We start from the raw sequence: 22630 nt of genomic DNA on the forward strand, positions 1-22630 counted from the left end.
GTGAGGATACACTTTGAAACGCATAGAAATAAATCACCCATCGTGATTACTCGCTGGTTTGGACTTTTTCTCCCTTTACAGCAGTGCAGGTTTCTCTCCACGTTTTTAGCTGGTTCCTGTACTTTAAGGTCAGGTATCTGGCTCGTCGCATAGGTGTGGAACCTATCTAGGGTAGTAATGGAAGCCAGGGGTCTATCTTAAAGGCTCTATTAAAGGCTCCCTTAAGGCTTCTGGGCTTCACAGCTGCCGGGACACCTGGTGGCTGTGAGCTCTGGTAACCTATAGGTTACCGGGGCTCACAGCCATTGGTTCTTGCAGCAGTTTTCAACCTGGTAACTTTAAGGGAGCCTTTAATGGTCCTTAAGTTCACAGCTGCTGGGACATCTGGAGGCTATGAATTGTTACCAGATATTACAGCCTCCAGGTGTCCCAACAGCTAAAAGCTCCAAAAAACTTAAAAAGATAATAAAACAAGCGCACTATGAGAAGCACCCGTGGAATCCTTTTTAACGTTTATAATATTAGAATTGCTCACCTTTGTTGGTTGTGCGCCCCCGCACAACTTCAGTCTCAGCTTATCAGACTGGAGTTCCTCCGAACAGATCCTGTGTCCAGGCTTCAGGAGTCCAGATTTAGGGTATCTATGTCAGCTACTGATTTCCACCGGCACCATGGAATTCAGGTTTTTGTTAAAACTTAAAAGGCTCTCTTAACATTTTTGGGTCTCACAGCTGCCACAATGCGGTTTTGATGCATTTTTTTGCCAGGAGATGCAGATTTATTTAGTGCTCAAATTGATACACCAGATTTGGTGCTCAAATTTATACACCAACTTTGCATCTCCTGGCAAAAAATCGCATCAAAACAGCATAAAAACGCATGCGGTTTTGATGCAATTTTTTGCCAGGGAAGCAGTGCATATGCATGAGGTATAATTAGCAGCCCCGGAAGTAGTTTTACAGCAGCGCAGACACTGCTAATTATGTCCTGCTTTAACCTTTTTGCTTCTTTTTTTTCAGTGATTTCCCTGGCCAATCACAGACATGCCAGTACTTGACATGGCTGCGAAGGGGCCAGAAGTTACCGAACAAAACTTATCTTTGGCGATTTTTGACAAAATTGCTCGTGAATCCAAGCCCAAGCCGAACAAGCAAAGGCTCGTACCGAACTTAAATTTGGCAAACCTTTTTTGAACAAGTTTGCTCATCTCTATTGCTAAGCTCAGAAAACCATCTATATTACTGCACTGTGCAAGACTGTTGGATCTCTGGAAACCTTGGCTGTGGAGGTCAACAGGGAAAAGAAGCTGTTTAAGGGCCTCTTTAAAAAAGGTTTTCAAGAGGGGGCACATTTTTTTAAACTGCAATACACCTCCAACTGATTACAGCTTGTTGTTGCCTCTGGGCAGCATGGCTAAAGTGAGCAAATCATTGCTGTACTGACTGGCAAGTGACCGCCAAGTACCCCTGACTGTTACAAGTGCTGATTACTGGGTGGCCGCCCTGCTGGGTGCTCGCTACTACGTCAAGGTGCCATGGTTACTTTCATCACTGAAGAGTTTCAGAGTCACCTCTTCATCACGGCCACAGTACTACCAAACCCAAAAATGGAAACAGATTGTTAGTCCTGTGACGTATCAACCGGCTGTATTACAAAGGGCCGGTATGTTTTGCAGAAGCATGGGTGCTCTGCAATGTGAAGTTGGCTGGGACCTGTGGTTCCACAGGATTGCATTACATGCAGAGCCATGCAAGGGTGTGTGATGCTGTTTACAAACTCCTTGCCACCTGTGGGTGTGGCTCGAGGGGTTAAAGCAATCCTGTCTCTGAACCTAGGTGGAGTGTGTCTAGGGCAGTCCAGATAGAGGCTGGCTCTAGACTTCCAGTGTGTGTGCTGGAGACGGGGAGAGCAGAAGCAGGGTGTTTTGCTCTGCTCAGGAGACCTTCTCCTGAAGGAAGGGGCTTTTAGGTCCATGTGCAAAGCCTGGCTGGAGCCAGGGGGAACTTGGTAAGGACACTAGCCGCCTTCAGAGGAAGGTAACCCGGATTGGACTTTAAGGATAAAGCCAAGTACTGACAAGGGTCAGTGACACGTGTGAGGAAGTCCAAGAGTGTGTGGACTTTACGTTATGTGTTGGACTTTGAGGATAAAGCCAAGGCATGGCATCTTTCTGTTATGGGACCTAGCATGGTTTATTTGAGCTGTTAATAAACCATATGGTCTGTTGAAGAGACAAATTGTTCCGGTGTGCGTTAATCCCGATACCTGACGTGTGGCACCCATACACTCGGGGCCCCACATCGTTACAGTCCATTATTCAAAGCTGTCATATTCAGACAGAGATGCCTGCTTTGACCAATAATTTTTCAAACTAAATTCTTCGGATTCAAGGGATACACATTGAGCAGCATGGGTGGGCCGCTTCAAGTCAAACAAAACAGTGCGTGTACAATGTGCCTTTCTTTGAGAATATCTGTGATACCTGATACTGCGTTGCATCATGCAGCTTTGTGTAGCTGTCCAAAACCGCTGCATACAGGCAGTGTAATCTCTTCATGGCCACAGTACCAACAAACTCCAAAATGGGAATGGAGTCTTAGTCCATTATTAAGAGCTGTTGTATTCAGACAGCTGCCTGCTTTGAACATTTTTTAAAAAAATAAATGTTTCGGATTCGGGATAGACACTGAGCAGCATGGGTGAGCCGCTTCAAGTGTAAATGGATAGGACTGCCAGTAGCAAGTCTAACTGGTATACCTCTAATTCAATTCCAAATCCAACTACAAGATTTTCAAATGCAGCAACTAAACTGTATACCACTGGAGTAGAAAATTGGCTCCTGTGTGGGAACTGTTAAAACAGACAAAGAATCGGTGCCCTGCTGAAAGTGCAGAGTTGGCACCTGAGGACCTTGGCCATCTGTCGTTAAAGTAACCTCTTGAAAACGAGCAAAGCAGTGTGAACTTCAACAAGTGAGGCACCTGTCACTTCTAGTTTTTGAGCACTCTGTTGGAAGGTTTTACGTAGCCGTCCTTTGTTGTAATTGAGTGTGGTGTGGTGGATTTTGGGCAATAAGAGCTGTGAGGGTCAACCGGATACACATGCTGTTTAGGGGCTTTTTTAAATATTGGGTATTGTGTGGTGGATCTTGGGCAAACTTGGCTGTGAAAGTTAACCAGTTAAAGAGGCGGGGACTTTTTTACAATTCGGTGGTCTGTGGTGGAACTCTGTCAATCTTGGCTCTGTGGGGAACTGTTTAAAGAGGCTATGTTGAGGCCTACGTTTTAAACTTCCGCTCTGTGGTTAAACTTTGGCAAACTTGGCTGTGTGGGGCAACTGATTAAAGAGGTTCTGTTGTGGCCTCGATTTGAAATTTACGCTCTTTGGTTACACTGGCAATCTTGACTGTATAGGTGAACTGGAAATACAGGCTACATAGAGGACATTGGTTAAACTTATTACTCTGTGGAGGAAGTCTGGCAGTCTTGACAGTATTGGTAAACTGGGAATACAGGCTTCGTAAGGGCATTTTTTTAATTGTTGGTCTGTGGAGAATCTCTGAAATCCTTTTTCTGTTGGGTAACTAAAAATTTTGAGTTTCTAAATTTACTTGATATGTAACTATAATTACTAGGATGACAGAAACCCTTTAAGTCATTTACCTATAGACATTTATTTGCAGGGCAATTGGCATGCTCTTACCCCCATTTAGATTCCTTTTATAGCCCCCCTAGCCCTTACTACAACCATTTTACAGCCCTAAACTTGGGCTCCCATTGACTTGTAAGGGGTTCCTTGTTTAGGGTTAAGTTCAGTGTCAAGTTCACTCGCTGATCCCGATTTTTCTTTTTTTTCCCAAGTTGGTTTGACGAACATGAATGTCGACCGGTCCGCTCATTACTAGTCACAATGTGACTGTAAGATGACGAGGGATAGGGGCTCCTATGCTGTCCCTCATGCTAGGTGACCCTAGGCTATCCCTAGCCTCAGGGTTACTCCTGATGGTGGAGATGCCTGAGTCCTGTGTCTGGCTATGTGCCTGACCAAATCTAATTTGATTCCCCCCTCCCACCAGGGAAGGAAGGCGCAAAAGTGAGAAGGAAACACAGATAAAGACAGACAAGAGAAAACCAAAACTTTGCGCACACACACAGGAACAGACAATCAGCTAAAGAGCAGGAAGGTAGTAAAATAATTCAATAAGGGTTAACGCCACAACTGCACTCAGCAACAAGTACTACAATCCCCAGATAGTCTGGATCACAACACTTCACCAGACCAGCTTAGATAAACTATAGTTGGCGCGTTAGGGCACCGTCTCACTAAACGACGTACCAGCGATTCCAACCACGATACAACATGGTCAGGATCACTGGTGCGTCGCTACATGGTCGCTGGTGAGCTGTCAATCAGGCAGATCTTAGCAGCGACCAGACACCAGCGACTCTGCGCTTGGTAACCAGGGTAAATATTGGGTAACTAAGCAAAGTGCTTTGCTTGGTTACCCGATATTTACCCTGGTTACCAGCGTACACCGCTTAGCGCTGGCTCCCTGCACACGTAGTCAGGGTACACATCGGGTTACTAATCAAAGCGCTTTACTTAGTTACCCGATATTTACCCTGGCTACGTGTGCAGGGAGCCAGCGCTAAGCGGTGTAGGCTGGTTACCAGGGTAAATATTGGGTAACCAAGCAAAGCGCTTTGCTTAGTTACCCGATATTTACCCTGGTTACCAGCAAATGCTGCTTACACAGAGTCGGTGCTCGTTGGTCTCCCGCTGTCAAACACGCCAATGTGTGCTGCACAGTGGGAGACCAACAAGCAAAAAATGAACCTGAACAGTGTGTAACGATCAGCGATTTCACAGCAGGGGCCAGGTCACTGCTTAGTGTCACACACAGCGCTGATGAGGTCACTGGTACGTCACAAAACCTGTGACTCAGCAGCAATCTCGCTAGCGATCTCGCTATGTGAGAAGTACCCCTTAATGAAGAGATATGGTCCTGCACTACTAGGGATTACCTTGACAGGTGCTGTTTATGGAGAAAGTCCGCTCAGATACTCCATATCCATAGCTGGCAGGGGATGCATGCTTGAATCAACATATCACACAGAAGAAAAGTAGGCGATCATATGGTTCAAAAAATGCTTTTTATTAATTAGTGCAGAGAGGTGAAAGGGGTAAGGCAAAACGGATTACATCACCACAGTCGAGGGGTAAAGAGCATATTTGGATGTACATACAGAGTAGCTGGCAGAGTCCAGAAAAACAGTGCAAAAAATGGCCCTTAAATTGGGTCAATATCCCATCACTTGTCCAGTAGCCCATTAATTATCAATGAAAAAATTACACATACATTACTATATGAAATATTCAAAGCTATGTGCAAAATGGCCACAGACACGGATATTTAATGGCAGCTGTGATGACACTGTAAACCTACCCATAGACTGCACATCATAGGTGATCCATTCACCTTTGGGCAAGGGAATTTTGCATACAATGTACTAAGACATGTGCCTATGTAGGGCGCATTACCACCGCAGCGATATTTGTCTAGGTAATGTTTATTTGGTGCTGGCCTATCCTGACTAACAGCGGCTTTCTGTATTTGTGCTACTTCCAAACAGCTCTCTGTGGAAGCGGTCTATTTATGGTACATTGGTACCCTATGTGTTGCACTCTGTTTGCTTTACCCCTTTGGGCGGGTATATGGGGACAAGTGCCTCTGTCGTTTTTTTTGATCGCATTAATTAGCTGGAGCACTTATTGGATTTAGTCTATCCTTTCAGTGGGAATTTTTTTGACGGTTATCAGTCTCCACTGTTCTATGTATCTATTAATGTGCTTTTTTTGCGATTGTGCTGATCTTTGTTACCGACATAGGCACATGTCTTAGTACATTGTATGCAAAATTCCCTTGCCCAAAGGTGAATGGATCACCTATGATGTGCAGTCTATGGGTAGGTTTACAGTGTCATCACAGGTGCCATTAAATATCCGTGTCTGTGGCCATTTTGCACATAGCTTTGAATATTTCATATAGTAATGTATGTGTAATTTTTTTCATTGATAATTAATGGGCTACTGGACAAGTGATGGGATATTGACCCAATTTAAGGGCCATTTTTTGCACTGTTTCTCTGGACTCTGCCAGCTACTCTGTATGTACATCCAAATATGCTCTTTACCCCTCGACTGTGGTGATGTAATTCATTTTTCCTTACCCCTTTCACCTCTCTGCACTAATTAATAAAAAGCATTATTTTTCGGACCATAAGACGCACTTTCTTTCCCCCAAATGTTGGGGGAAAGTAGGGAGTGCGTCTTATGGTCTGAATATAGGGCTGCGGTCGGGAATGAGGGTGCTGCGGTGGAGCGGGTCATTGGCGGCATGAGCAGGCTGTAGCACCACCTGCCGTGACCACGTGGTCCCGCTCATTACATTTGCACGCCCATCATCTCTCATCGCTGAAGCCAGCGCTGACAGGTGGGCGGAATGATGGGCGGGGGGTGCGCGCATAAGTAACAGCCGGCCGTGATCATCCCTGGCAACTACAGCCTGGAGTGATCATGTGCAGCTGTATTCACTGCCCTCCGCGCATCATCATCAGCGCGGGGGGCAGTGAATAAGTACGGTACACTCAACCGTCACCGTTCCTCTGCAGCACCGCGATCTCCTCCTGTCTGCCGGCCAGCTGATCTGTGTAGCGAGCGGTGAACACAGAGATGATGTCATCGCTGTGCACGCCGCTAGTCACGCAGGTCAACTTCCGCCACAGACAGGGGGAGGAGCGATTCTGCATGGAGCGAGGAAAGGTGAGTATAAACGTTTATTTCTTTGTGTGATACAGGATACATGCCATATAGCAGGATGGGGCCATATAGCAGGCTGGGGCCATATAGCAGGATGGATGGGGGTATATAGCAGGTTAAGGGCATATAGCAGGATGGCAGTATATATCAGGATGGGGAGTATATAGCAGGATGGGGGTATATAGCAGGATGGGGGTATATAGCAGGATAAGGACATATACCAGGATGGGGTACATATACAAGGCAGGAGGATCATTACCAGGATGGGGTACCTTAGCAGAGAATTTGGGGACATTACCCCCATAACAGTGTAGGCAGCAGATCCTCGCCCCATAACAGTGTGTCATGACCACATTTTTTGCTTAAAATTTTATTTTCCTATTTTCCTCCTCTAAAACCAGGGTGCGTCTTATGGTCCGGTGCATCTTATAGTCCGAAAAATACGGTAATTTTTGCTAGCCTGCCTATGAACTACCACTCTGCAGATCGAAGCCCGAGTCTGCCTGAGTTCATCATTGACACCAGTGAAATAATAGAGTGGAGTGTAGGAATCTGTAGTCTGAACAGATCCTGAGGCCGCCATGACCGTGGACGAATTTTGAAAAAATCTCCATGTGACAATATGCATATGTGACATTTCACATTATCACTTTTTACCAATAAACTTTAGAATATTTGCACGATACTCCATTTTCTAGTGTATTTAAATATTCCTATGGAGTTGGTTTACCAGGTGAACACATAAATGTGTCAACTGATTTGCTTGTTATAGATTTAATTTTCATATATAAAGATATAGATAGAGGATATAAATATATTACATAGAATAGAGAGGTATAGTGCAGATATATACTTCGCAACCACCCCAAAATATTATAAACTTTCATGCTTTAGTGCCTTTCATTTCGCACTAAGGAGTGTTTAGCTTGGTTTAACCTAATAAATAAATAATTACAAAAACTATGTGGGGGTTCCCCTATTTTTGATAACCAACAATGGTAAAGCAGAAAGCTATGGGCAGATATTATCAGGCTGGGAAGGTCCACGGTTAATTGGTCCTTCCCAGCCTAAAAATAGCAGCTTACTTTGGATGCACCAATTCTGACATTTTGCCTAAGTTCTTCGCAAAGTACTGGTGTGGTGGCAATCAAGATAATGGTAGTTGGGGTTGATGTCAGTTGGCATCAAGCACTGGTGTTAGTAATGGAGAGGTGTCTATCAGATACCCTCATTACTAACCCAGTAAGTAAAAAGAAAAAATACAGACACAAAAATAGCTTATTTGATAAAACACTCCCCCACACTTTCCCTAGTTCACCATTTTATTAAAAAACAAAAATCCGTGGAGGTCTGATGTAGTCCAGAGAATCCAAAGTAGTCCACTAATGGAAACCTGAGAGAGAAATACAAACAAGACACTGTCCATCGTTCACCAATTTATTAGAAACATAGTCCTGCTGTTCCCATGATGTTCTTCGATTACTTAGGTCAAAGGCTATCGAGCATTAGAACGAGGTTCAGAAAGAGGCACCATAGACTTTGAGCAGCAGCCAGTCCCAGATGACACTGCACAGCGAGTCCTGGGACACTGATGGGTGATGACATCAGGAATCTTAACACTATGATTAGCCTCGTTCTTAAGCTGGGTTCACACTAAGCGACAGCGACGTCGCTGTTACGTCACCATTTTCGGTGACGTAATAGCGACCTTGTAAGTCGCTGTTATGATCGCTGCTTAGCTGTCAAACACAGCAGAAGCAGCGATCATAACGTCGCTGTGCTACATGTGCAGAGAGCAGGGAGCCGCGCTTAGCGCTGGCTCCTTGCTCTCCTAAGTACAGTACACATCGGGTTAATTAACCTGATGTGTGCTGCAGCTACATGTCGCAGTGCAGAGAGCAGGGAGCCGCGCGCACTGCTTAGCGCTGGCTCCTTGCTCTCCTTGCTACAGTATACATCGGGTTAATTACCCGATGTGCACTGCAGCCACATGTCACAGTGCAGGAGCCGGCGCTGGCAGCAAGGGCGGAGGCTGGTAACGAAGGTAAATATCGGGTAACCAGGGAAAGGTCTTCCCTTGGTTACCCGATGTTTACGCTGGTTACAGCTTACCGCAGCTGCCAGTGCCGGCTCCTGCTCGCTTCATTTCGTCGCTCTCTCGCTGTCACACACAGCGATGTGTGTGTCACAGCGGGAGAGTGACGACCAAAAAATGAAGCTGGACATTCAGCAACGACCGGCGACCTCACAGCAGGGGCCAGGTCGTTGCTGGATGTCACACACAGCGACAGCGACGGGACGTCGCTGCAACGTCACAGAAAATGGTGACATAGCAGCGACGTCGTTGTCGTTGTGTGTGACACCAGCTTTAGGCTCCATAAACTTTGACAAGCAGCCGTTTCCGGCTGCCCCTGAACGCCACGAGACCAGGGACACGGATGAGCGATGACATCAGCAATGTCAACACTATAATGAACCTCGCTTTGAGGCTCCATAGTTTTTGATCCAAGTAATCGAGGAACGCTGTGGGAACGGCTGGACTACTTTGGACCTGGGAACTTTGCTTTCTAATAAATTGTTGAATGAAACAGTGTCTTGTTTTTTCTCTTTTTGTGTTATTCAAATTTCCATTTGTGGACTACGTTGGACTCCCTGGACTCTGGATTACATTGATCCTGCATGGCTTTATTTTTTTAATAACATGGTGAACGAGAGAAAGTATGGGGAGTTGTTTTTTTTAAATATTTTTTTTTTTCCCATTTACTGCGTTAGGCCTCCGGTACGTGTGTGCCTTTTTTTTCACGTACCGGAAACACGGGCCCAAGTGGTCCTATGTATTGTTAATGTTTTGGACACACGTAAGTATTCAGGAACGGAACATGTGTCCGTTCCGTACTTACGTGTGTCCGTGTTGCTCCGGCAGCACGGGTGTCACACGGCCTGCACCCGTACCACACGGATGTAGTGTGGATGCGGGCCCGTGTGACACGCACCGGGGAAACACGTGTCAGTGTAAAAATAAAAACACATACCTTCACCATACCTGCAGTGTCTGCCACGGCTGTCCCCTGTATCTGTCCCCCAGTGAATTTGAACAACGCTTCTCCTTCACTGGGGGCCGGAAGCAGCGTCAGTGGGGCATGGCCTGGGCCGGACGCTGTCAGTCAGCACCACAGACAGCGCCGGATGATGCAGGTAGGCGGGGCTTTCCGTTCTCCATGTGTTATTACGTATAACACACAGAGAACACGTACGTGCCATAAACACGGCACACAGGGACAAAACCACCCCTTTAACATGTACGTGACAAAAACATTACGTTTTGTCATGTAAGTGTGGCAGAGGCCTAAGTAATAGGGGTGTCTGATAGACATCTCTCCATTACTAACACCTGTGCCTGATGCAAGCAGACACTACACAGCTGACTTCAACCCCAACTACCAGTACCCCGATTGCCACCGCATCAAGGCATTGGGCTGCTATTTTTAGGCTGGGAAGGGGCTAATAACATGGACCTAACCAGCCTGATAATAGCAGCCCCCAGCTGTCTGCTTTACCCTTGCTGGTTACAAAAATGAGAGACCCCCACATAGTTTTTTTTCCCCCATTAAGTTAAACCAGGATAAACACCCTTTAGTGCCACATGAAAGGCACTAAACGGTGCGAGTGTACATGTACAGGGAGGGACATGGCTGCTGTATATACGTGTATTGGGACGTGGGCAGGTGTAGCGTTTCTTATGAGGTGGTGAAGGTTATAATGATTTTATACCATTATAATCTGGAATAATAAACTTCTTTGCTTTCGGCCACTTCCCGTTTGCTCTGCTGCCTGTGTATCAATCAATTGTATGGTGACAAAAACGCAAGGAAAACCGCAAGTAAACAAAGGTGCAGAAATTCCGCAGCATCAGCTGAACACCGTTGGTGGGCACATAGCCTCCCTGACAGGCCCTGCGGTGCCCTCCAGCAGCCTGACCGCCCCGCTGTATAGCCGCCCGCTGATCTTTCCCTGGAATACAGGCTGCACCGAGCTGCGGAGCCGTAATCCGCCGCATTCACCGTTTTCGGTGCGGACTATGGCGCATGTGACCGGCCACATTGTACAATACACCTTCCGACCACCGCAGCAATCACAGCCTCGGACAGCAGCGAGAGGCGCAACCAATGAGCTCCTGCACTGCCGCGTCCACTACACTTCCTCCCTGCAGGACACTACGGAGGTGATTACCCTGAGCAGGAAGTGACGTCAGAGGAGGCAGCAGAGGGCGGACCCGGCAGTGAGCCTCGGCAGCGATAGACTACTCGTTGTGCCAATCATTTCTGCACACTAGCGCGGAGAAAACACGCCCCCAAGAGTGACGTCTCCTCCAGCCAATCACCAGCTGAGACAATAACCGAGCCGTCATATGGGGGCAGGATCAGCAGTTATGATTGACAGTTAGGCACGCCCCCAGAGTGCGCAAAACTCCGTGGTGAGGGACACAGTGGGCGGGGCGTAGTAGAATGGCAGTCTGTGTAGCCAATGAGCAGGAGATGTGGCTTGGAAGGCCCCGGGAGGAGGGCGGCTCTTCCTCGTCGTGTGGCGCGGCCGGCGGGAGAGGTGGGATTCCTGGTCTGCTTCGCCTCCGGAGACTGGGGAGACGGGGAAAGCCTTAGTAATAGCAGGAGGCCGCCGGGCGCGCACCGAGGAGCGCGGGACTGTCCAGCGTGGAGCGGCCGGGACTGGAGGCGCCTCTTCCCTGTGCGCAGCGCAGTGGCGTCAGGCGCTTTGTCTGCATCCCAGGCGGGTGAGGCGGAGACACGAGTAGGAGGAGGGAGCGGGGAGCGACCCCACAGGGTGGAGGTACGGGGCACGGAGCAGGTATGGGAGTGTGGGCATGACACGGAGGGCAGAGCTGCCGGGCGGGATCAGCAGTGCCCGTATGTGAGGGCGGATGTAGGACCGGCGCCTCCTGTGTGGGCACAATGTGGCGGCGGGCACGGCTGACGGCTCTGAGGTGTCTGCACCCCCGGGCGTGTCTGCCCCAGCGGTCAGCTGTACAATGGGCACTGCAGCCTCCGTCCTGCCTGCGATGAGGAGTCATGTATGGGGATGTGCTCCGTGCACAGGTGCTGTGTGCAGCCTGCATCCTCCAAGCCAGAGGCACGAAGGGTACGGGCTGCTGTAATGCCACCGAGGGGGAGCGTAGGGGCTGCTGTAATGCCACCGAGGGGGAGCGTAGGGGCTGCTGTAATGCCACCGAGGGGGAGCGTAGGGGCTGCTGTAATGCCACCGAGGGGGAGCGTAGGGGCTGCTGTAATGCCACCGAGGGGGAGCGTAGGGGCTGCTGTAATGCCACCGAGGGGGAGCGTAGGGGCTGCTGTAATGCCACCGAGGGGGAGCGTAGGGGCTGCTGTAATGCCACCGAGGGGGAGCGTAGGGGCTGCTGTAATGCCACCGAGGGGGAGCGTAGGGGCTGCTGTAATGCCACCGAGGGGGAGCGTAGGGGCTGCTGTAATGCCACCGAGGGGGAGCGTAGGGGCTGCTGTAATGCCACCGAGGGGGAGCGTAGGGGCTGCTGTAATGCCACCGAGGGGGAGCGTAGGGGCTGCTGTAATGCCACCGAGGGGGAGCGTAGGGGCTGCTGTAATGCCACCGAGGGGGAGCGTAGGGGCTGCTGTAATGCCACCGAGGGGGAGCGTAGGGGCTGCTGTAATGCCACCGAGGGGGAGCGTAGGGGCTGCTGTAATGCCACCGAGGGGGAGCGTAGGGGCTGCTGTAATGCCACCGAGGGGGAGCGTAGGGGCTGCTGTAATGCCACCGAGGGGGAGCGTAGGGGCTGCTGTAATGCCACCGAGGGGGAGCGTAGGGGCTGCTGTAATGCCACCGAGGGGGAGCGTAGGGGCTGCTGTAATGCCACCGAGGGGGAGCGTAGGGGCTGCTGTAATGCCACCGAGGGGGAGCGTAGGGGCTGCTGTAATGCCACCGAGGGGGAGCGTAGGGGCTGCTGTAATGCCACCGAGGGGGAGCGTAGGGGCTGCTGTAATGCCACCGAGGGGGAGCGTAGGGGCTGCTGTAATGCCACCGAGGGGGAGCGTAGGGGCTGCTGTAATGCCACCGAGGGGGAGCGTAGGGGCTGCTGTAATGCCACCGAGGGGGAGCGTAGGGGCTGCTGTAATGCCACCGAGGGGGAGCGTAGGGGCTGCTGTAATGCCACCGAGGGGGAGCGTAGGGGCTGCTGTAATGCCACCGAGGGGGAGCGTAGGGGCTGCTGTAATGCCACCGAGGGGGAGCGTAGGGGCTGCTGTAATGCCACCGAGGGGGAGCGTAGGGGCTGCTGTAATGCCACCGAGGGGGAGCGTAGGGGCTGCTGTAATGCCACCGAGGGGGAGCGTAGGGGCTGCTGTAATGCCACCGAGGGGGAGCGTAGGGGCTGCTGTAATGCCACCGAGGGGGAGCGTAGGGGCTGCTGTAATGCCACCGAGGGGGAGCGTAGGGGCTGCTGTAATGCCACCGAGGGGGAGCGTAGGGGCTGCTGTAATGCCACCGAGGGGGAGCGTAGGGGCTGCTGTAATGCCACCGAGGGGGAGCGTAGGGGCTGCTGTAATGCCACCGAGGGGGAGCGTAGGGGCTGCTGTAATGCCACCGAGGGGGAGCGTAGGGGCTGCTGTAATGCCACCGAGGGGGAGCGTAGGGGCTGCTGTAATGCCACCGAGGGGGAGCGTAGGGGCTGCTGTAATGCCACCGAGGGGGAGCGTAGGGGCTGCTGTAATGCCACCGAGGGGGAGCGTAGGGGCTGCTGTAATGCCACCGAGGGGGAGCGTAGGGGCTGCTGTAATGCCACCGAGGGGGAGCGTAGGGGCTGCTGTAATGCCACCGAGGGGGAGCGTAGGGGCTGCTGTAATGCCACCGAGGGGGAGCGTAGGGGCTGCTGTAATGCCACCGAGGGGGAGCGTAGGGGCTGCTGTAATGCCACCGAGGGGGAGCGTAGGGGCTGCTGTAATGCCACCGAGGGGGAGCGTAGGGGCTGCTGTAATGCCACCGAGGGGGAGCGTAGGGGCTGCTGTAATGCCACCGAGGGGGAGCGTAGGGGCTGCTGTAATGCCACCGAGGGGGAGCGTAGGGGCTGCTGTAATGCCACCGAGGGGGAGCGTAGGGGCTGCTGTAATGCCACCGAGGGGGAGCGTAGGGGCTGCTGTAATGCCACCGAGGGGGAGCGTAGGGGCTGCTGTAATGCCACCGAGGGGGAGCGTAGGGGCTGCTGTAATGCCACCGAGGGGGAGCGTAGGGGCTGCTGTAATGCCACCGAGGGGGAGCGTAGGGGCTGCTGTAATGCCACCGAGGGGGAGCGTAGGGGCTGCTGTAATGCCACCGAGGGGGAGCGTAGGGTCTGCTGTAATGCCACCGAGGGGGAGCGTACGGTCTGCTGTAATGCCACCGAGGGGGAGCGTACGGTCTGCTGTAATGCCACCGGCGCGGAGCGTACGGGCTGCTGGGAGGCCACCGGCGCGGAGCGTACGGGCTGCTGGGAGGCCACCGGCGCGGAGCGTACGGGCTGCTGGGAGGCCACCGGCGCGGAGCGTACGGGCTGCTGGGAGGCCACCGGCGCGGAGCGTACGGGCTGCTGGGAGGCCACCGGCGCGGAGCGTACGGGCTGCTGGGAGGCCACCGGCGCGGAGCGTACGGGCTGCTGGGAGGCCACCGGCGCGGAGCGTACGGGCTGCTGGGAGGCCACCGGCGCGGAGCGTACGGGCTGCTGGGAGGCCTGTAGAGTGTCTTGAAAACATGGGTTGTCAAGAAGGGTTCAAAACTGTCAAATAAGGGGAACTTGCAAAATAGATGTAAGGGATTTATTGCACAGTCCAGAAAATTATAATATTTCGACCCCTGTATATGGTTCTTTATCAGACACTAAAAATAGACAACTACAGAAAAAAGAACAAACTTATAGGTGTGACCTCAAGAGCTAAACTGTAACAAATGGATGACACATAATATCCTATTAATCATCATATGGATATCATATCCAATCTTATTTACTTCATAATACCGAAATCATGATCTCACTAGTTGATCAGATAAAAATCAATCAACTAAGAGAATCTTGGATAGGATATGCCTTTAAGATGGTGATAATGTCAAGTCACCGTAAGAGTAATAAAAAAAATCTACAAAAGAGAATGAGACGCTTAAAATATCGCGTTATTTTTAAAAATAATGCATATAATTTGAGTCTATTTGTGTATATATAATGTCATGTGGAATATATATCACACAAGAATATAGAATGTAATTGAACTAAACAAGAGAAATGTGAGGTATATAAGGTGCTTCATGTGGTCAGTACCTATTAAGTTAGTATAAACTAGGCAATATAAAACATGAATGTAGTGGAACATAGCTATAAACAAAAACAAGATGTTAACCTCACCAGGCTGCTGTGATGCCGGCGGCGCGTGCTCAGGCTGCTGTGATGGCGGCGCGCGCTCGGGCTGCTGTGATGCGCGCGCTCGGGCTGCTGTGATGCCGGCGGCACGCGCTCGGGCTGCTGTGATGCCGGCGGCGCGCGCTCGGGCTGCTGTGATGCCGGCGGCGCGCGCTCGGGCTGCTGTGATGCCGGCGGCGCGCGCTCGGGCTGCTGTGATGCCGGCGGCGCGCGCTCGGGCTGCTGTGATGCCGGCGGCGCGCGCTCGGGCTGCTGTGATGCCGGCGGCGCGCGCTCGGGCTGCTGTGATGCCGGCGGCGCGCGCTCGGGCTGCTGTGATGCCGGCGGCGCGCGCTCGGGCTGCTGTGATGCCGGCGGCGCGCGCTCGGGCTGCTGTGATGCCGGCGGCGCGCGCTCGGGCTGCTGTGATGCCGGCGGCGCGCGCTCGGGCTGCTGTGATGCCGGCGGCGCGCGCTCGGGCTGCTGTGATGCCGGCGGCGCGCGCTCGGGCTGCTGTGATGCCGGCGGCGCGCGCTCGGGCTGCTGTGATGCCGGCGGCGCGCGCTCGGGCTGCTGTGATGCCGGCGGCGCGCGCTCGGGCTGCTGTGATGCCGGCGGCGCGCGCTCGGGCTGCTGTGATGCCGGCGGCGCGCGCTCGGGCTGCTGTGATGCCGGCGGCGCGCGCTCGGGCTGCTGTGATGCCGGCGGCGCGCGCTCGGGCTGCTGTGATGCCGGCGGCGCGCGCTCGGGCTGCTGTGATGCCGGCGGCGCGCGCTCGGGCTGCTGTGATGCCGGCGGCGCGCGCTCGGGCTGCTGTGATGCCGGCGGCGCGCGCTCGGGCTGCTGTGATGCCGGCGGCGCGCGCTCGGGCTGCTGTGATGCCGGCGGCGCGCGCTCGGGCTGCTGTGATGCCGGCGGCGCGCGCTCGGGCTGCTGTGATGCCGGCGGCGCGCGCTCGGGCTGCTGTGATGCCGGCGGCGCGCGCTCGGGCTGCTGTGATGCCGGCGGCGCGCGCTCGGGCTGCTGTGATGCCGGCGGCGCGCGCTCGGGCTGCTGTGATGCCGGCGGCGCGCGCTCGGGCTGCTGTGATGCCGGCGGCGCGCGCTCGGGCTGCTGTGATGCCGGCGGCGCGCGCTCGGGCTGCTGTGATGCCGGCGGCGCGCGCTCGGGCTGCTGTGATGCCGGCGGCGCGCGCTCGGGCTGCTGTGATGCCGGCGGCGCGCGCTCGGGCTGCTGTGATGCCGGCGGCGCGCGCTCGGGCTGCTGTGATGCCGGCGGCGCGCGCTCGGGCTGCTGTGATGCCGGCGGCGCGCGCTCGGGCTGCTGTGATGCCGGCGGCGCGCGCTCGGGCTGCTGTGATGCCGGCGGCGCGCGCTCGGGCTGCTGTGATGCCGGCGGCGCGCGCTCGGGCTGCTGTGATGCCGGCGGCGCGCGCTCGGGCTGCTGTGATGCCGGCGGCGCGCGCTCGGGCTGCTGTGATGCCGGCGGCGCGCGCTCGGGCTGCTGTGATGCCGGCGGCGCGCGCTCGGGCTGCTGTGATGCCGGCGGCGCGCGCTCGGGCTGCTGTGATGCCGGCGGCGCGCGCTCGGGCTGCTGTGATGCCGGCGGCGCGCGCTCGGGCTGCTGTGATGCCGGCGGCGCGCGCTCGGGCTGCTGTGATGCCGGCGGCGCGCGCTCGGGCTGCTGTGATGCCGGCGGCGCGCGCTCGGGCTGCTGTGATGCCGGCGGCGCGCGCTCGGGCTGCTGTGATGCCGGCGGCGCGCGCTCGGGCTGCTGTGATGCCGGCGGCGCGCGCTCGGGCTGCTGTGATGCCGGCGGCGCGCGCTCGGGCTGCTGTGATGCCGGCGGCGCGCGCTCGGGCTGCTGTGATGCCGGCGGCGCGCGCTCGGGCTGCTGTGATGCCGGCGGCGCGCGCTCGGGCTGCTGTGATGCCGGCGGCGCGCGCTCGGGCTGCTGTGATGCCGGCGGCGCGCGCTCGGGCTGCTGTGATGCCGGCGGCGCGCGCTCGGGCTGCTGTGATGCCGGCGGCGCGCGCTCGGGCTGCTGTGATGCCGGCGGCGCGCGCTCGGGCTGCTGTGATGCCGGCGGCGCGCGCTCGGGCTGCTGTGATGCCGGCGGCGCGCGCTCGGGCTGCTGTGATGCCGGCGGCGCGCGCTCGGGCTGCTGTGATGCCGGCGGCGCGCGCTCGGGCTGCTGTGATGCCGGCGGCGCGCGCTGCTGTGATGCCGGCGGCTCGGGCTGCTGTGATGCCGGCGGCTCGGGCTGCTGTGATGCCGGCGGCTCGGGCTGCTGTGATGCCGGCGGCTCGGGCTGCTGTGATGCCGGCGGCTCGGGCTGCTGTGATGCCGGCGGCTCGGGCTGCTGTGATGCCGGCGGCTCGGGCTGCTGTGATGCGGCGCGCGCTGCTGTTATAGGCACCTGTCCTCCGTGATGATGCCAGGTAACAAGGCATCGTGAGTGGAGCTGGGGGTCTCATGTTATTTTGGTCAAGTTGACAAATAATCTGATCCATAAACACAGGCTGCTTTACCAAGAACAATCATTCCCATCTTAACACAAAAAGAATGTTTCACTCCACACCCCACAATCTCCTATCATCACATTGTAGTGGGACGTTGTCACCTGTGCGGTGTGGTCAGCTCACTTGGGTCCATTGTTCCTGGGTGTATCACTGTTCAGTCATTGCTGAAGTGCGTACAGTTAACACTGTTTTCCGATGAGTATTTTAGAGCAATATCTGCTTCAAAACCCACTTTCTAAACGCTTCCTACATCTATAGATTCAGATTTTATGTTTTCTCCTCTCTTCCCCTCCCTGTGAAGAAACCCTGATGGCTCGTGTTGCTATACCTGTGCATAGTGCTGGATGCTCTTGGCCCTCACAGTACTTACCATTGCCGTGCTGCTGACGTCTGCTGTTCACTAACAAGGAAGGACTTCACAAGGAATAATACATGCAGCCCGCAATGACTGTAGTGTTGGTGTTTGGGATGCAGTCATTGAGGCACAGATCCATTGTGTTCTGCACCCTACATGTGGTTTGTACTCCAGTGTTTGATGTGTGGCATCTGAGCGGTTATTCTCCATGCCTATGGTCACCATGCAGCATACCTGCAGGTAGTGTGGAACCCAGCATTGACAAGAGAGTGGTATAAATCAGTGCGACGACTTACACAAGTTTTTGTTTTGCAGTTTGATATCTTACTGCTGAGCGAGCACTACCATGCTCTGTACTTGTAATGAGCAGTCAGATGGGCATGACTTGGGCACCATGGAAGTCAATGGAGAATTGAGCATTTTTCCAAAAGATCTTCCATAAAAATGTTCTCGTTCCCCAATGGCTTCCATTTTACTTGGTACACGAGTCAATATCATCCGACCTGCTTGTTACAACTACTGAGCACCCAAGCATAGCAGTGCTCTCATCACTAATCTTCCATATATGCTGTCCGTGTAACTGAGGTACATGGGGACGTGTGCATCTGGACAGATGTGTCCCATAGAGCGGCTTGTGCTGTGCACATTGTAACAAGTGTGCCCTCTACTAGATCTCCAGTGTTCCAGCTCTCACCTGCATTGATTAGTTGCAGTCAGAAGTGGTGGAACACACGCGGCATATACCAAAATCAGCAACACTGTACATAAGTGAGTGGGGTTTTACTAAAAAATAAATCTACTCAGATTTTGTAATGTGCGTTTTTCTCAGGACATGCAGCACTACACAATGTGCAGGTTATAAGGCCCTTCACATGTTATGTATCATCCTTTAGAACGGGTAATGCAGAGATCTGTTGGCAAAATGTTTTGTACTGGATCTGTTTTTTATAACATTGGCGTCTGTGAAGAACATATCTGTAAAGGCTTGCTATTTATCTTCCATTTGTAACGGATCCAGTAAGAAAAAATGGACGGCTAAATAGCAATCTGTTAACGGATCCGTCCTCCATAGACTCCAATGTCAGATTTGGCAGACAACAGATAAAAACATTGTGTTTGCAGAACTTTTTTTCCAATGGATCTCTGCAGGATCCGATCTAACATAATTACAGGATGCGTGAACTCCGCCTAAATGAGAGTAAGAGCAGCCATTGCAGCGGCACCATGGTGCCCACAGCTCGTGACTTCAGTCCATGCCAATGGTTTTCTGGCTATCAGGCTGCGCTTTGTGTACAATGACAGACACTCCTAATCCAGGAGCCACATATTCTTCTGAATTTTTTAGTATGTGATGAAAGATGTTGATTTTGACAGGATTGTGACAGTGTCAATTTAATATTTTGTAGGTTTGGAGCCCACACAATGCCAGAGTATCAGGCCCGCCAAATTCTGGGAAATAGTATACAGCGTGTCTTGTCTGAAATCTCGTTCCTCTCGGCCCCACATGAGGGAGCACAAGGCTTCTCAGCAGACCTCAAGTTTGAGCTGTTTAATACCTAGTGTGCACATTAGAGAAACGTTCGGCCGACAACTCTGGACTCCCCAATAAATATCTCTGCTGACTGCTCATGCATGGGTGTAAGTTTTGTCCCTACACAATCAACGTTTACCTATGGAGAGAACAAAGTACAGCAAGTGGGGTCTCTATTGCCCTGGGTATTTATTTCTTCTATGATCTGTGCTGTTTGTCACATTTTTAGCCTTCCCTGGGGTCCACATCTTGCTGGATACACTGGAGGCATGGCTGACGTGTCCCTGGAGGCATGGCTGACGTGTCCCTGGAGGCATGGCTGACGTGTCCCTGGAGGCATGGCTGACGTGTCCCTGGAGGCATGGCTGACGTGTCCCTGGAGGCATGGCTGACGTGTCCCTGGAGGCATGGCTGACGTGTCCCTGGAGGCATGGCTGACGTGTCCCGTTAATGGAACTCTTGCTGTGAGTGTTAGAAAAGTGAAGCTCCATTTCTGACACTTACCTTGGTACCTACATTTTTCTGTTCCTAATGTGAATTTCAGTTGTGAAATATTTGCTTCTGACGCCAGCGCTATTTCAAGCGGACCCCTCCCGTCAGATGCTGGCGCTCATGGGTGATCGGTCAGAGGTTCATGGCTGGCTAGTCCAATTGGCTACCTACCTGGTAGTCGCGTCACTCTGAGATGAGCGAATATATATGGCAGAAGGATCTTTTTGGAAATGAGTTTTAGCTTACCTGCAAGATTGGCATCTGATGGATTTTTTGCTTTAATAAATGAAATGTACTGTGCTGGCGTCATGGCAGCTGCTTACAACGAGAGTTATGATAGAGCCGTCCGTCTGACAGCCAAGTGCTCAGGGACTGAGCCAGATAACTTAGTGGCATTTGTAGGTTTCCAGTGTTTGTAAAGACAAGAAATGCAGCGAATACTCAGCTATTCTTGCTGTGAAAAGTGCAGTAACCCCTGAAGGAGGCTGTGAGCCTGGCTATTTATCTGCTGGATTAATGTGGAGCAGAGTAAAATACTGCAGCAGATGAAGGGAGCTGTGTACATGCTAAAAATAGTTATTGACTGCTGCGGTGGGTGAAGTTGGACGGCGCCTCTACCTGTGCACTCTCCAGCCTTGTGGTGGGGATGCTTCCAGTTGACATTATGTGATGTGTGTGTAAATATAATGGGTCTTGTTGCCCGCGGCAACCAGTGTTCGTCTTAATTTTTTTTTTTTTTTTAACAGTGCTGTTTTGAAATAAATGCTGAACTATGGCTAATAATGCCATAGTAATCGCCATCACTGTCTTTACCGCTGTAGTCATATGTTTACATACACCCTAGCTGCATTCATTACAACAGTTTTCACAATTGTTGACATTGAATCCTAGTACACAGGCCTCTTCTCAATCAGTACTATGTTTCAAGAATATGAATGGCAGAAAAATGCTAGAGAAAATGAATTACTTAATTTTATGCCTTTGTTACCTTCCCAGTGGCTCAGAGATTTACATACATGTACTCAGTGTTTGGCCACATTGTCTTTAAGAAGGACCTTTCGCAGACTTTTTACCATGTTACATGATGGAATAATGGCTGCAGAGCTGAATCTCCGTCCCGAAGAAATTAGCTAGTAAAGGTTTTTTTTTTTTGTTATAATTTAGGATGAGCCCAACTTGATGTTACCAGAGATTTATTGCTGGGGGCGTGGCTTCTTCCACTGTATATGAGGTTGTCCAATCACAAGCAAAAGGCATCATGCAGGGGAAAACATGCACACCCCAAGATGAGCTGAACTGGCTTTCTCCTGTGTGAGACGTGACACTGCCCTGCTCTCGGCACTGATCACTGCTGCTACTGTGTCCAGTGGAGCAAAGCTGACTGTAATTAGTTATTTTGCTCATATAGCGCTGTTTATTCCACAGCACTTTACAGGATTACAGGCACTTTCTTCTCACAGCAGTCAGTGTGGGGGAAATAGGAGTACTAACTACTGTGAGATGAAATCTGGAAGTATTTGCAACGTGAGCTGAAAGTTGGAAGCTCTGCTGTATTGCCCCACACTGCTAAAAGGAGATCTGGAGGTTTTTATATTCACATTCACATCTCACACACAGTTGTTGCAGAGATCACACAGGAGAGCAGGGCTGTCTGTTATTACATGTCTCATGCCCATTCTAATCATAGCTAGGGCTATGTGAGCCTCCTGTTTATAACTAGTCAACATTCCCCCTGAAAAGAATATCTGGTAACCTCACCTTGGACTTATAAATTTTAACCTAAATGGAACAAACTAACTCTTAGAGGGAACCTGTCAGGTGCAATATGCACCCAGAACCACGAGCAGTTCTGGGTGCATATTGCTAATCCCTGCCTAAGGGGTGCTTCACACACAGCGAGCTCACTGCCGAGATCGCTGCTGAGTCACGCTTTTTGTGACGCAGCAGTGACCTCATTAGCAATCTCGCTGTGTGTGACAATGAGCAGCGATCTGGCCCCTGCTGCGAGATCGCTGCTCGTTACACACAGCCCTGGTTCGTTTTCGTCAAAGGCGCTCTCCCATTGTGACACACAGATCGCTGTGTGTGACAGCGAGAGAGCGACAAATGAAGCGAGCAGGGAGCAGGAGCCGGCATCTGACAGCTGAGGTAAGCTTGTAACCAAGATAAACATCGGGTAACCAAGGTGGTTACCCGATATTTACCTTAGTTACCAGCCTCTGCAGCTCTCACGCTCCCTGTGCTGCCGGCTCCGGCTCTCTGCACATGTAGCTGCTGTACACATTGGGTTAATTAACCCGATGTGTACAGCAGCTAGGAGAGCAAGGAGCCAGCGCTAAGCAGTGTGCGCGGCTCCCTGCTCTCTGCACATGTAGCTGCATTACACATCGGGTTAATTAACCCGATGTGTACTGTAGCTAGGAGAGCAAGGAGCCAGCGCTCAGTGTGCGCGGCTCCCTGCACACACAGCTAAGCGGTGTGCGCTGGTAACTAAGGTAAACATCG

The 22630-nt window shown here is 52.5% G+C and overlaps 1 protein-coding gene across 8 annotated transcripts in view; it reads left to right on the plus strand.

The window, feature by feature from the left end:
* The first annotated feature begins 11376 nt into the window (after window positions 1–11376).
* LOC142245262 (ubiquitin carboxyl-terminal hydrolase 22-A) overlaps window positions 11377–22630 on the plus strand; it is a 179659-nt gene continuing 168405 nt past the window's right edge. Inside the window, exons 1-2 of one of the 8 annotated variants that reach the window (XM_075317843.1) lie at window positions 11377–11664; window positions 19509–19740. The gene's annotated coding sequence lies outside the window, so the exon portion shown is untranslated. Of the gene's footprint in view, window positions 11683–11755; window positions 11974–19508; window positions 19741–22630 lie in introns of those variants that run through there. The other 7 variants (XM_075317844.1, XM_075317846.1, XM_075317845.1 and 4 more) reach the window with 7 other exon arrangements.

This window comes from Anomaloglossus baeobatrachus, chromosome 7, assembly GCF_048569485.1.
Source record: "Anomaloglossus baeobatrachus isolate aAnoBae1 chromosome 7, aAnoBae1.hap1, whole genome shotgun sequence".
Lineage (NCBI taxonomy): Eukaryota > Metazoa > Chordata > Amphibia > Anura > Aromobatidae > Anomaloglossus > Anomaloglossus baeobatrachus.